This window comes from Helianthus annuus, chromosome 4, assembly GCF_002127325.2.
Source record: "Helianthus annuus cultivar XRQ/B chromosome 4, HanXRQr2.0-SUNRISE, whole genome shotgun sequence".
NCBI lineage: Eukaryota > Viridiplantae > Streptophyta > Magnoliopsida > Asterales > Asteraceae > Helianthus > Helianthus annuus.
In genome coordinates this window covers 40238593-40250597 of record NC_035436.2, presented here as the reverse complement: position 1 = coordinate 40250597, position 12005 = coordinate 40238593, and positions in this window count along the sequence as shown.

The following is a 12005-nucleotide window of genomic DNA, read 5'->3' as shown; positions in this document are numbered from 1 at the left end:
CTCTTGACTGTATTCACTTCTTTTTGGTTCAAAATTTGGCTTATCAAATGAGTATTCTGAACATGTTGATTTGCAAGCTTTAGAATCAGATTCTGATAAGAATTTATCAGAAGTTTGTTGAGTTGCTTTTACAAAGACAGTGGGTTTGGTATTATTTGTTCTTACATAACCTAAACCTTCTCCTTTGTTCTTTGGAGTGGACTCTATGAAATTTATGAACTCTTTTGCTTCTTGAAAACCTCTTACATTAATTTCTTCATCATTGATTTTCTTGTAAAGATCTCTTCTTTCATTTTCATAGAACTCAATTTTAGCTCTTTGATCTAAACTTTGTTCTATAAGTAATTGGTTTTCAAGAATGATTTTATTCAAGGTCCTCTGCAACTCATCAGATTTTTTACCATCTGATTGAAGTTTAACTTGCAAGTTTAAAAAATCTGACATGAGCTCATTTAGCTTGTGTTCAAGATCAAGATTGTCTAAACTTACCTGTTGTCCTGAAGTCTCTGGTATGTCATCAGAAAGTGCCATGAGACAGAAGTTGGCCATTTCTTCTTCGTCAGAAGAATCATCAGATAGCCATGTATCTGTTCCAGCAATTAAGCTGACTTGCTTTTGTTGCTTCTTAGCTTCCTCAAGCTTCCTTTCATAGTAAGCAACACCTTTCAGCTTCTTGGTCTTACACTCAGATGCATAATGACCTTTTTGCTTGCACTTGTAACACACCACCTCAGCCTTTCCTTTATCCTTAGATCTAACTTCTTCTTTAGATCTATCACCCATCCTCCTTCTATCACTCCTCTGGTACCTCTGGCCTCCTTCTCTCAACCTCTGCTCAAATATTTAGTGAGCAGCGCTATTGCATCAGCAAAAGCTAAAAAATCTGATGATGAATCAGAAGTTTCAAAACTCTGGCTATTTGATGGTTGTGGATCATTGGAAGTTGTTTGTCTTTGTGAGTTTAAGATAAGAGCTAAAGATCCCCTCTTTGAATGGTTTCTTCAAATATTTCTTCCTCTCTGGGGATCAAGATGGTATATAAGTCATGAAGACTCATGTTTCCTAGTTCTAAGGTTGAGGACAAAGTCATTGTGAGACTTCTCCATTCTCTAGGCAAAGCATCAAGAAATTTTATGTTTCTTTCATCATTTGATTTTGTTATTCCAAATTTCTTTAGCTCGTTTAAAAGTTTTGTGAACCTTTGATATGTGTCATTTAACTTTTCATTAGGTAAACTTTTAAACCTTTCATAGGATGAGACGTTGTTTGTTCTCTTGTTTCTTTTCATCCTTTCTCCTCCTTCACAAAGATTTTCCAACTGATCCCATATTTCCTTGGCTGATGCACAAGCATCAACTTGTGAAAATATGTCATTGGTGATGGCCATTATTAAGAGTGATTTTGCTCTTTCATCCCCTGCTACCAGTTCCTTGTCTTCCTCACTCCAAAGTATTTCACTTTTGGGAGCTCGGGAAGCAGGGATAGCAGGTAGTTGGTCAGTTGCTGGAATTGCAGGTATTTCAATCATTGGTATATGTGGACCCCTTTCAATGGATCTAAACAGAGCTCGGTCATGACCATTAAGGAAATTGACCATCCTGATTTTCCATTGGGGGTATTCCTCCCTGACCAGAGTCGGAGGTTTCGATATAGAACGAATATTGAAAGCATTATTCCAGTTTTGAAAGCTGGCCATATTTAGAAAAAAGAAGAAGAGTGATTGATCGTTTGAAAATAATTTATTCATTCTGCTCTGATACCAATTGTTGGACCCAGTATGGCCTTAACAACTTCTTTTTATGTAATATGGCAAGTGATTTCAGTATATGTGAAAAAGATATGCGGAAATGGAAATCAGACTTTCAAGAAACAAGACCTACAGAATTATCAAGTTTATATCACTTTGAAACAAATTAGTTTAACAAGGTGATTGTAAGATTATTATCTAATACAAATGAATCTTGATTTCTGTGGGTGAGAAGAGCAGTGGAGTTTGAGTGTTTGTATATGAATGCTAAGCTTCAAACTCAAGTATCTTCTGCCTCTCGAGCCTTCTATTTATAGACGGCTGTGGACATGAATAAACAATTGTTTATTCATGCAATAAGTCCTGCGTAAAGTAGCAATTTGACATATTCATTGAATCCATCGTTCAAGTTGCAGTTGTAATCATGATAACCAATAATGTCATGCTTCGGTCATGGGTGGCAGGATAGAGTTGTGATTTTTAGAAAAGTGGGGCTTTCATCAGAATTTCAGATAAACCACTTCATCAGAAATTCTGGTGAACAAATCATTAGAAAGTCTGATGATCAGAATTGTCAGAAACTGATGATATTTCATCAGAAATATCATCAGATTCATCAGAAATGACCTTCGCTGATAATCCAAATCTGTAACACCCCGTGTTTTCCAAAAGTCAAAGTCAAAGTCAAGTGTTGACTGTTATTGGAATTAAAGATTAATAAAGATTAATTTCATTTTAGTTTCATTTTGATTTTCGTATTATTTGGAGTAAGTGTTGTATAATTAAACTAATCGACCGATAATCGAACTATGAATCAACGATCGACTGTGAATGATAGGAAGTAACAACGCAATAAAGCAAGTCAATCAATAATCGAGCTAATCAAGTCAATCATCAAACGCAAGTGTGGGGATTTTAGTACTTTTTATACGTATGTGTGTGCCTTATGTGTTATTTGTGCATGTTTACTTTTATGTTAAAGTGTGTGGTGAATCAATCAAATCAATCAAGACTCGAAGGTGAATCAAACTCAATCGAAACTGACTTTGGAAACAAGTTGTAAGGATGCTTGTATGTTAGATATAGTAGTTGGGACTAAAAGTAATTTGATTAGGAAATTCTATCATCCTCAAATTATCATTCATCGAACTCGAAATATCGGAAATCGTCGCGAAACACTCAAAATCAGGCAAGCCGTTCGAACAGGGCAACCTGATCGAACAGGCTAGCCGATCGAACAGGGCAGCCTGATCGAACAGGCTAGCCGATCGAACAGGACTGTTCGATCGGACAGCTACTCGATCAGGAATGCTGTTCGATCAGCTGACCTTTCCTCTTTTGGAAGCCTATAAATAGGGCTGTCCTTGTCAAACTTTCCACTTTTGGAAAAGCTCTGACCGACCAGCCACTTTTTCTCACTAAATCCAAGATTTCTCTCAAACCAGTAAGTATTTCGCTCCAATCTTTGTACGTTTTTGTTCATTGACCGATTCTCCATCTTTCTATCTTTCAAAATCTGATTTTCATCCATGAAATCACCAAGATCTAGGTGTTCTTGAGTGATGTCATCATGGTGTTCTTGGTGTTCATCAAGAACTTCATGTTCTTGACTTCATTCAACCATGAATAAGTTAGATCTAACCGATTTCCACATCAATAACCTAAAATCTTCCATAGATCTTAACATTTCACGGTGGAAAAGGATTGGAAGATGGGTTTTCATCTATCTTTCAACTCTTTTACACTCAAGAAGGTGAAAACGAGACTTGAACCGATTTACAAATCAACCTAAACAAACACATGGTTCAAGATTCGGGTTCTACCAAGAGATATACCGATTCCGGGTTAAACTTAAACTTGGGTTCCAAACCGTCTCTGACCGAGTTTGGGTGATTCCTGCTCAAGTCAGTAGGCTAAATAGGGACTTCCGTTTTGTGGTTCAACTCGTAGTCAAAATATCTCTAAAACACCAACGAACAACGGGAATAACCAAGTGTTAGGTGATAAGTTAACCAAATCGAGAAGCTGGCCGAACGGCTAGGCTGTTCGATCGAACAGCCCAACCGAACGACTATGCCAGCCGATCGACTAGGTTAACCGATCGACCAGCACTTAGACTCACCAACTCACAAAGTGTAGTATTGACGAGGTACTGTTCGATCGACTACGCCACTCGATTGTAATCATTACTGCTCGGATCATGAGATACTATACTTTAAAAACACTTAGACTTTTCAAAGCATTGGAATGTCACCCGATCGAGCATACCAACCGATCGAGTGACATACTTGAAAACAGCAAAGTGCTAACCGATCGATTGGGCTAACCGGTCGAACAGCAGTTCGATCGACCAACTTGAAAGGTAGTACAAACCATCATACACAAACACATCCTTCACATCAAAGGAAGAAACAATCCACTTGAAGGAACCAGCCGATCGAGCCAGCCAGCCGATCGAATGGATGTTCGAACGGACTTTCAAACCAATCGAACAGTCCACTCGATCGAACTGCTGTCCGATCGATTGGTCTATCCGATCCAGTTTCCTTTGTTTACTTTTTCCGCATTACTCATCGTTGTGTTATCAAACTATTCAGGCTAACCTATTCTCAGTGCTCCCTTCAATCCACAATCAACCACTGTGAGTATACTCGATCCCTTTTTGCTTTCAGCACTTTTGGGTGTTACATACGTAATCTATCAAATTCACAAACAACTCAAACTATTTGAACGCTAACCTACTTGCATGTATTACTTGTCTAAATGATTGCTGTTTATTATGTTTACACGTGGAGTGCTATCTACCTGCTTTAGCAACGTAGTACTATAGTTTGGACTCAGCACCCGTTCACACGGGGGTTGCTAAGGACAATTACTTGCATGGATTACGGTGGTAATCATGTATTGCGAACTGTCTCGGACAGTCAACCCGAAGTCGTTGGTACCGATGGTCCCATGTTGATAATTTACATGCATCATTTGCCCTTGTGTACGTGCTTGGTTATGCGTAAATTATTCGAACTCTATATGCTATATCAAACTTGTGTACTCACCTTTACATTATATGTATTGACTTTTATTTTAACGTATGTGACAGGTGTTTAAGCTACTAGCGTGCTAGGGCAGCGAGGCAATAATAAACTTCTAGGAGCCTGTGACCTTAGGACAGTGTCCACGTACCTGTTCCAGGGCCATAATTATCTGTAGATCTTGCACTGGCACCTGTAGTCAGTAAGATCCACCGTAGATGTCTAGAGGACTTAAAACAATATTTACTTTTGGTTTGTAATAATTAAGAATCCGAGTTGTCGGAACAGTTCCCATATTGTTTAGTTGCTTTCTATGATAACTTCTTATTGTTTGGGACACGGTATGGGACGTGTTATATAACTGAATTGTATGATAGTTGTTGTGGAAACTTCTGAACAATCTGTTTCGCTCAGTGCCGCGCCCCGATGATTCCGCCATCGGTTGGGGTGTGACAGATTGGTATCAGAGCCATAACTATAGGGAATTAGGTTAGACACGATCTAGTCCGGATCGCTGTCTTAGAAACCTAGACTATAGTTAGGAACCAAGAGACCAAGTTTATGTGCTTGATTTATGTTGTTTCCTTCTATTCTATCATTACATCCGAACTCCGAGCCAAATTTTGTAATTTGGACGGGATTAGGAGTGAAATCCGCAAATTCCTGCCTGAAAATACAAAATTTTGCTAATTATTTTGTGTGATTTTCTATCAACAAACGGGGGAAAGTTATACCAAATTCGGGGCTGAAACCCATGAATTGACGAAAACTTCCTCTAAATTTTCTTAAAACAAGGAAGAAATCGCTAAGCTAGGGGTGAAACCCTAACCTTGGCAGTTATTCCGACTTTATTTTATCTCGCCAAGGCAAATTGACGGACTCCAACGACCTGAACTCACGAGTATGACCTAGAATGCGCATGCGTAATGCCCAAGAATCGAGGCAGAAACATGTCCACTAGAGTCGAAAGTGACGACAAGTCAACTGTGAATAGTTAAATTGCCGTGGTTAGTCAAAGTCTAGTAGCCGCAGACAATCCATTTTCCGATTTTGAGTGTTGCTTTGTTGATTTTATATGATTTACCTGTTTGCGTGTTTTAAGATTCGTTGATTGCTCCATTTGCTATCAATCAGCGTGACCTTTGTTGCTATCTTATCTCGATTCAAATCCCTGTTGATGTGATCTAAACGAAACCAGTGTGCTAGGCTACGCTATACGACTAAGTTAGACGATACAGTGTGATACTATCTGATATGCAAACAAACGACACTCGACATGTGGATATAGGTTTCTGTTTTCTGACTGCTTCTGTGATAAAATTTCGTACGTGTTTAGGAAATTAAGTGCTCTAATTGCTTAATTGCTTAAGTGCTCTAATTGCTTAATTGCTTAGGTGCTCTAATTGCTTCTGTGCTTATGTGTCTCTGTGATTATGGGTTTATGTGTTTATATGTGTTACGTGACGTGAGATGCGACGTGATTCTAAGCTTTAGTAAACTAAGACGTGCGAGATTCGAATTCGTTGTGTTGAGCCCTATGGCGATGTCTATTGCAGACCATGTCGTCATCATCAAGGCCTCGTCAACGTCTTACTCGTCGGGAGAAGAGAGATCGTCGTCTTGCTGCTATCCTCTCTAAAACAGTAGCAAAGGCTGTGAGTGAAGTATTCGAGAACGCAAGCAAGTCATCTGAGGAATCCCGAACCCTCACGCCCAAGGACTCCAACAAAGCTACTTTTAGCTTCAAACAATTCAAGGCATGTGGGCCAAAAGAGTTTACCGGTGAAGATGGCCCTACGGCTCTGTTTCATTGGTTTGACTCTGTGGAAGTTACCCTTCGTCAAAGCGGATGCCCAGATCACCTCCGTACTCTCAATGCTACCGGTGTTTTCCAGTCGCGAGCTTTGGACTGGTGGACCGCAGAAAGGAACAAGCGCGGGAACGACGCTGCATACGAGCTGACGTGGAAGGAATTGAAAGCGATCATGATGGACGAGTTCTGTCCTCCCCACGAACGCCAAAAGTTGGAGGATGAGTTCTGGAGTATCAAGCAAAAGGAGGGAGACAATGCTGGTCTCACTGCCCGTTTCAAGCAGTTGAGCATTATCTGTCCAGACCAGGTCAAGACTTCTGACATGACCATCAAGAAATACATCCGTGCTCTTCCGGATTGTGTTGCAGATTTTGTTCACGCCGCCAAACCCGCAACGATCGAGGAAACCTACCTACTCGCTGCTGAGATTAACGACAAGCGAGTTAAGGCTGGTGTCTGGGATAAGCCAAACAAGTCTCTGCATCAAGTCACCGCAGCATCAACCGACAACCCTACTGCTCAAGCCTCCAAGTCCTCAAGGAGAAGAAAGAAGAAGAGTTGCGCTGCCGCAACCACTGCTACTCCACTACAGTCTGTACCAGCCCAGCAGCAACAGCCACAGCGTTCAGCGCCAGTGATCAATGCGCCGCCAGCTAAGCGTGCGTACACCGGCCCCCACCCACTCTGTGCTACATGTTCTTATCATCACCCGGTGGGTGTGGCCTGCCGATTCTGCGCTCACTGTAATGTCTACGGGCATTTCACTGCGAGTTGCCGCTATGGTCCCCGTCAAGCTCAAGCTCAAGTCGCTGTCAACCAAGCTCTACTCCCTGCTCCTCAAGCTCCTCAAGCTGCACAGGCCCCAGCAAACAATGTTCGGACCTGCTTTGCATGTGGTGACCCTAACCACTTCGCAAACCGATGCCCGAACAGGGTGGTGAAACAAGAAGCTCAACAACCACAACAACAACAACAACAGCCTCAACAGCAAGCCGCTCACGCCAGAACCTTCAACATCAATGCACGTCAGGCTCAAGCTGACAACAACGTGGTCAATGGTACGTTCCTTGTGAATGGTATATATGCATCATGTTTGTTTGATACTGGAGCCGATAACTGCTTTGTGTCATTTGAATTTGAGAAGCTTCTTAGACGTAAGCGCTCTTATCTTTCGACACCCTTCGAAGTAGAAGTCGCTACCGGAAGAACCATTGCTGTCAATTCTGTGCTCCGTGATTGTACTCTCAAGCTCAACAATCATATATTCCCGATTAATCTCATTCCAATGCAGCTCGGAAGTTTCGATGTCATAGTAGGCATGGACTTTCTTCGTGAAAACCATGCTGAAGTTGTGTGTGCTGATAAGATGATTCGTTTTGTGTTAGCTAGTGGTGATATTCTATGTGTTTATGGTGAAACTACTGCGAAAGATCTCAAGCTCATGTCCTGTCTTCAAGCTCGCAAATATCTCCGCAAGGAATATCGAGCCTTCTTGGCCAACATTGTTGTAGCAGAGACGGACAAGAAAAAGAAAGTTGAAGTCAATGATGTTCCTGTTGTCCGAGAATTTCCTCAGGTGTTCCCTGATGATCTTCCTGGATTACCTCCAAGTCGTGATATCGACTTTCGAATCGACCTTATTCCAGGAGCCAACCCAGTAGCCAAGGCTCCATATCGACTCGCTCCCTCTGAGATGCGAGAACTTTCAAACCAACTCCAAGAGTTACTTGAAAAAGGCTTCATTCGCCCGAGCACTTCTCCATGGGGCGCGCCAGTCCTTTTTGTCAAGAAGAAGGACGGGTCGTTCCGGATGTGCATCGATTACCGGGAATTGAACAAGCTGACCATCAAGAACCGATACCCCTTACCTAGAATCGATGACCTGTTTGACCAATTACAAGGTGCTCAGTGTTTCTCCAAGATTGATCTACGTTCAGGCTACCATCAGTTGCGGATTCAAGAGGAAGACATACCCAAAACCGCTTTTCGAACCCGATACGGCCACTACGAATTTGTTGTCATGCCGTTTGGTTTGACCAACGCACCCGCGGTCTTCATGGATCTGATGAATCGCGTGTGTAAACCATTCTTAGACCGCTTTGTCATTGTATTTATTGACGATGTCCTGATCTATTCCAGATCGAGGGCCGAACATGCGCAGCATCTACGACTGGTTCTCGAGTTACTTCAGGGAAACCAACTCTACGCCAAGTTCTCCAAGTGCGAATTCTGGTTGGAGGAGGTTCAATTTCTGGGTCACATCGTGAATAGTCAGGGTATACACGTTGATCCTGCAAAGATTGAGGCAGTCAAGGGATGGGTTACGCCAAAGAATCCGTCAGAAGTTCGCTCTTTTCTCGGATTAGCTGGTTACTACCGGCGATTCATCGAAGGATTCTCAAAGATTGCTGTACCGCTTACCTCCCTTACTCATAAAGACAAGCCTTTTGTGTGGGGAACCGCGCAGGAGACTGCTTTCCAAACTCTCAAACACATGCTATGCCATGCACCAGTTCTTACACTGCCGGACGGAAACGATGACTTCGTTGTCTATTGTGATGCTTCAAACCTTGGACTTGGCTGTGTTCTCATGCAACGAGACAAGGTTATAGCTTACGCATCTCGACAGCTCAAAATCCACGAGAAGAACTATACAACCCATGACCTTGAGCTAGGCGCAGTTGTCTTTGCCTTAAAGATTTGGCGACACTACCTGTATGGTACAAAGTGTACGATCTTCACCGATCACAAGAGCCTACAACATATCTTTAACCAGAGGGAACTCAATATGCGTCAACGCCGATGGGTAGAACTTCTCAACGATTACGACTGTGAGATCCGTTATCACCCAGGCAAGGCGAATGTAGTTGCAGACGCCCTCAGCAGAAAGAATTACGTGATAGGTGTTCGAAACATCCAGGCTCAGTATAACCTCGAAGCTCTCATCCGCGAAGCACAACACGCATGCTTCAACGAGCGTACGTTGAAGAAAGAACGAATCTATCACGATGGAACTCAGCTCGTGAGCAAAGCCAACGGGATATTCTATTATCTGGACCGAATCTGGGTTCCGAGGAGGACAGATTTGCGAAAGATTATCATGAACGAAGCCCACAAATCCCGATATTCCATTCATCCCGGTGCGGACAAAATGTATCAGGACCTCCGTTACAAGTACTGGTGGCCTGGGATGAAAAGGGATATTGCTCTATATGTTGGTAGCTGTTTAACTTGTGCAAGAGTCAAGGCTGAACACCAAAGACCTTCAGGCTTACTCGAACAACCGCCGATACCCGTATGGAAGTGGGAAAGCATAGCTATGGATTTCATAACTAAGCTTCCGACCACGCCATCAGGTCACGACAGTATTTGGGTTATAGTCGACCGTCTGACCAAATCAGCCCACTTTCTGCCAATACGAGAAGACTATAAGGTGGCCAAACTAGCCCAAATCTACACCGACGAGATCATTAAGAATCATGGTACGCCTCGAGACATCATTTCGGATCGCGATGCTCGGTTTACATCGAGATTGTGGGAAACTTTTCAAGCAGCTCTAGGTACGACGCTGAATTTGAGTACCGCATTCCACCCGCAAACCGACGGGCAGACTGAAAGAACGATTCGTACTATTGAAGACATGCTCCGTGCGTGTGTTATTGATTTTGGTGGTAGTTGGAGCAAACACCTACCGTTGGTCGAATTTTCGTACAATAATAGCTATCACTCCAGCATCGAAATGGCACCTTTCGAAGCCTTGTATGGTAGGAGATGTCGCTCGCCTATTGTATGGCACGAGGTCGGTCATTCACAATTGACTGGGCCCGAGATTCTACAAGAAACGACTGACAAGATCCACCAAATAAGGGAAAATTTGGTAAAGGCCCGGGATAGACAAAAGATGTACGCCGATAAACGACGCAGGCCCCGCGAATTTGCAGTTGGCGACTACGTGCTCCTAAAGGTATCGCCTTGGAAGGGAGTAGTCCGATTCGGCAAAAGAGGGAAACTTGCGCCTCGATTTGTTGGACCTTTTAAGATTCTGGAAAGGATCGGTAAAGTTGCCTACAAACTCGAATTACCGGAGAAACTCAGCAATGTCCACCCGACTTTCCATATATCAAACCTTCGAAAATGTGTAGCCGACCACGACGCAATAATACCACTCGACGATCTTCAGGTCAATGAGACGCTACACTTCGTGGAAAAGCCTGTCGAAATCATGGACCGACAGACCAAGCAACTCAGACGCTCTCGCATTCCTATTGTAAAAGTACGATGGGAAGGCAAACGAGGCGCGGAGTTCACTTGGGAACTCGAAAGTGACATGAAGGCCAAGTACCCGCAGTTATTCAGATAGATCTGAAGCATCAAATAGGTAAAATCACACGGCGATGTACGGTTCTCGGCCTAATTTCGGGACGAAATTCCCTAAAGGAGGGGAGACTGTAACACCCCGTGTTTTCCAAAAGTCAAAGTCAAAGTCAAGTGTTGACTGTTATTGGAATTAAAGATTAATAAAGATTAATTTCATTTTAGTTTCATTTTGATTTTCGTATTATTTGGAGTAAGTGTTGTATAATTAAACTAATCGACCGATAATCGAACTATGAATCAACGATCGACTGTGAATGATAGGAAGTAACAACGCAATAAAGCAAGTCAATCAATAATCGAGCTAATCAAGTCAATCATCAAACGCAAGTGTGGGGATTTTAGTACTTTTTATACGTATGTGTGTGCCTTATGTGTTATTTGTGCATGTTTACTTTTATGTTAAAGTGTGTGGTGAATCAATCAAATCAATCAAGACTCGAAGGTGAATCAAACTCAATCGAAACTGACTTTGGAAACAAGTTGTAAGGATGCTTGTATGTTAGATATAGTAGTTGGGACTAAAAGTAATTTGATTAGGAAATTCTATCATCCTCAAATTATCATTCATCGAACTCGAAATATCGGAAATCGTCGCGAAACACTCAAAATCAGGCAAGCCGTTCGAACAGGGCAACCTGATCGAACAGGCTAGCCGATCGAACAGGGCAGCCTGATCGAACAGGCTAGCCGATCGAACAGGACTGTTCGATCGGACAGCTACTCGATCAGGAATGCTGTTCGATCAGCTGACCTTTCCTCTTTTGGAAGCCTATAAATAGGGCTGTCCTTGTCAAACTTTCCACTTTTGGAAAAGCTCTGACCGACCAGCCACTTTTTCTCACTAAATCCAAGATTTCTCTCAAACCAGTAAGTATTTCGCTCCAATCTTTGTACGTTTTTGTTCATTGACCGATTCTCCATCTTTCTATCTTTCAAAATCTGATTTTCATCCATGAAATCACCAAGATCTAGGTGTTCTTGAGTGATGTCATCATGGTGTTCTTGGTGTTCATCAAGAACTTCATGTTCTTGACTTCAT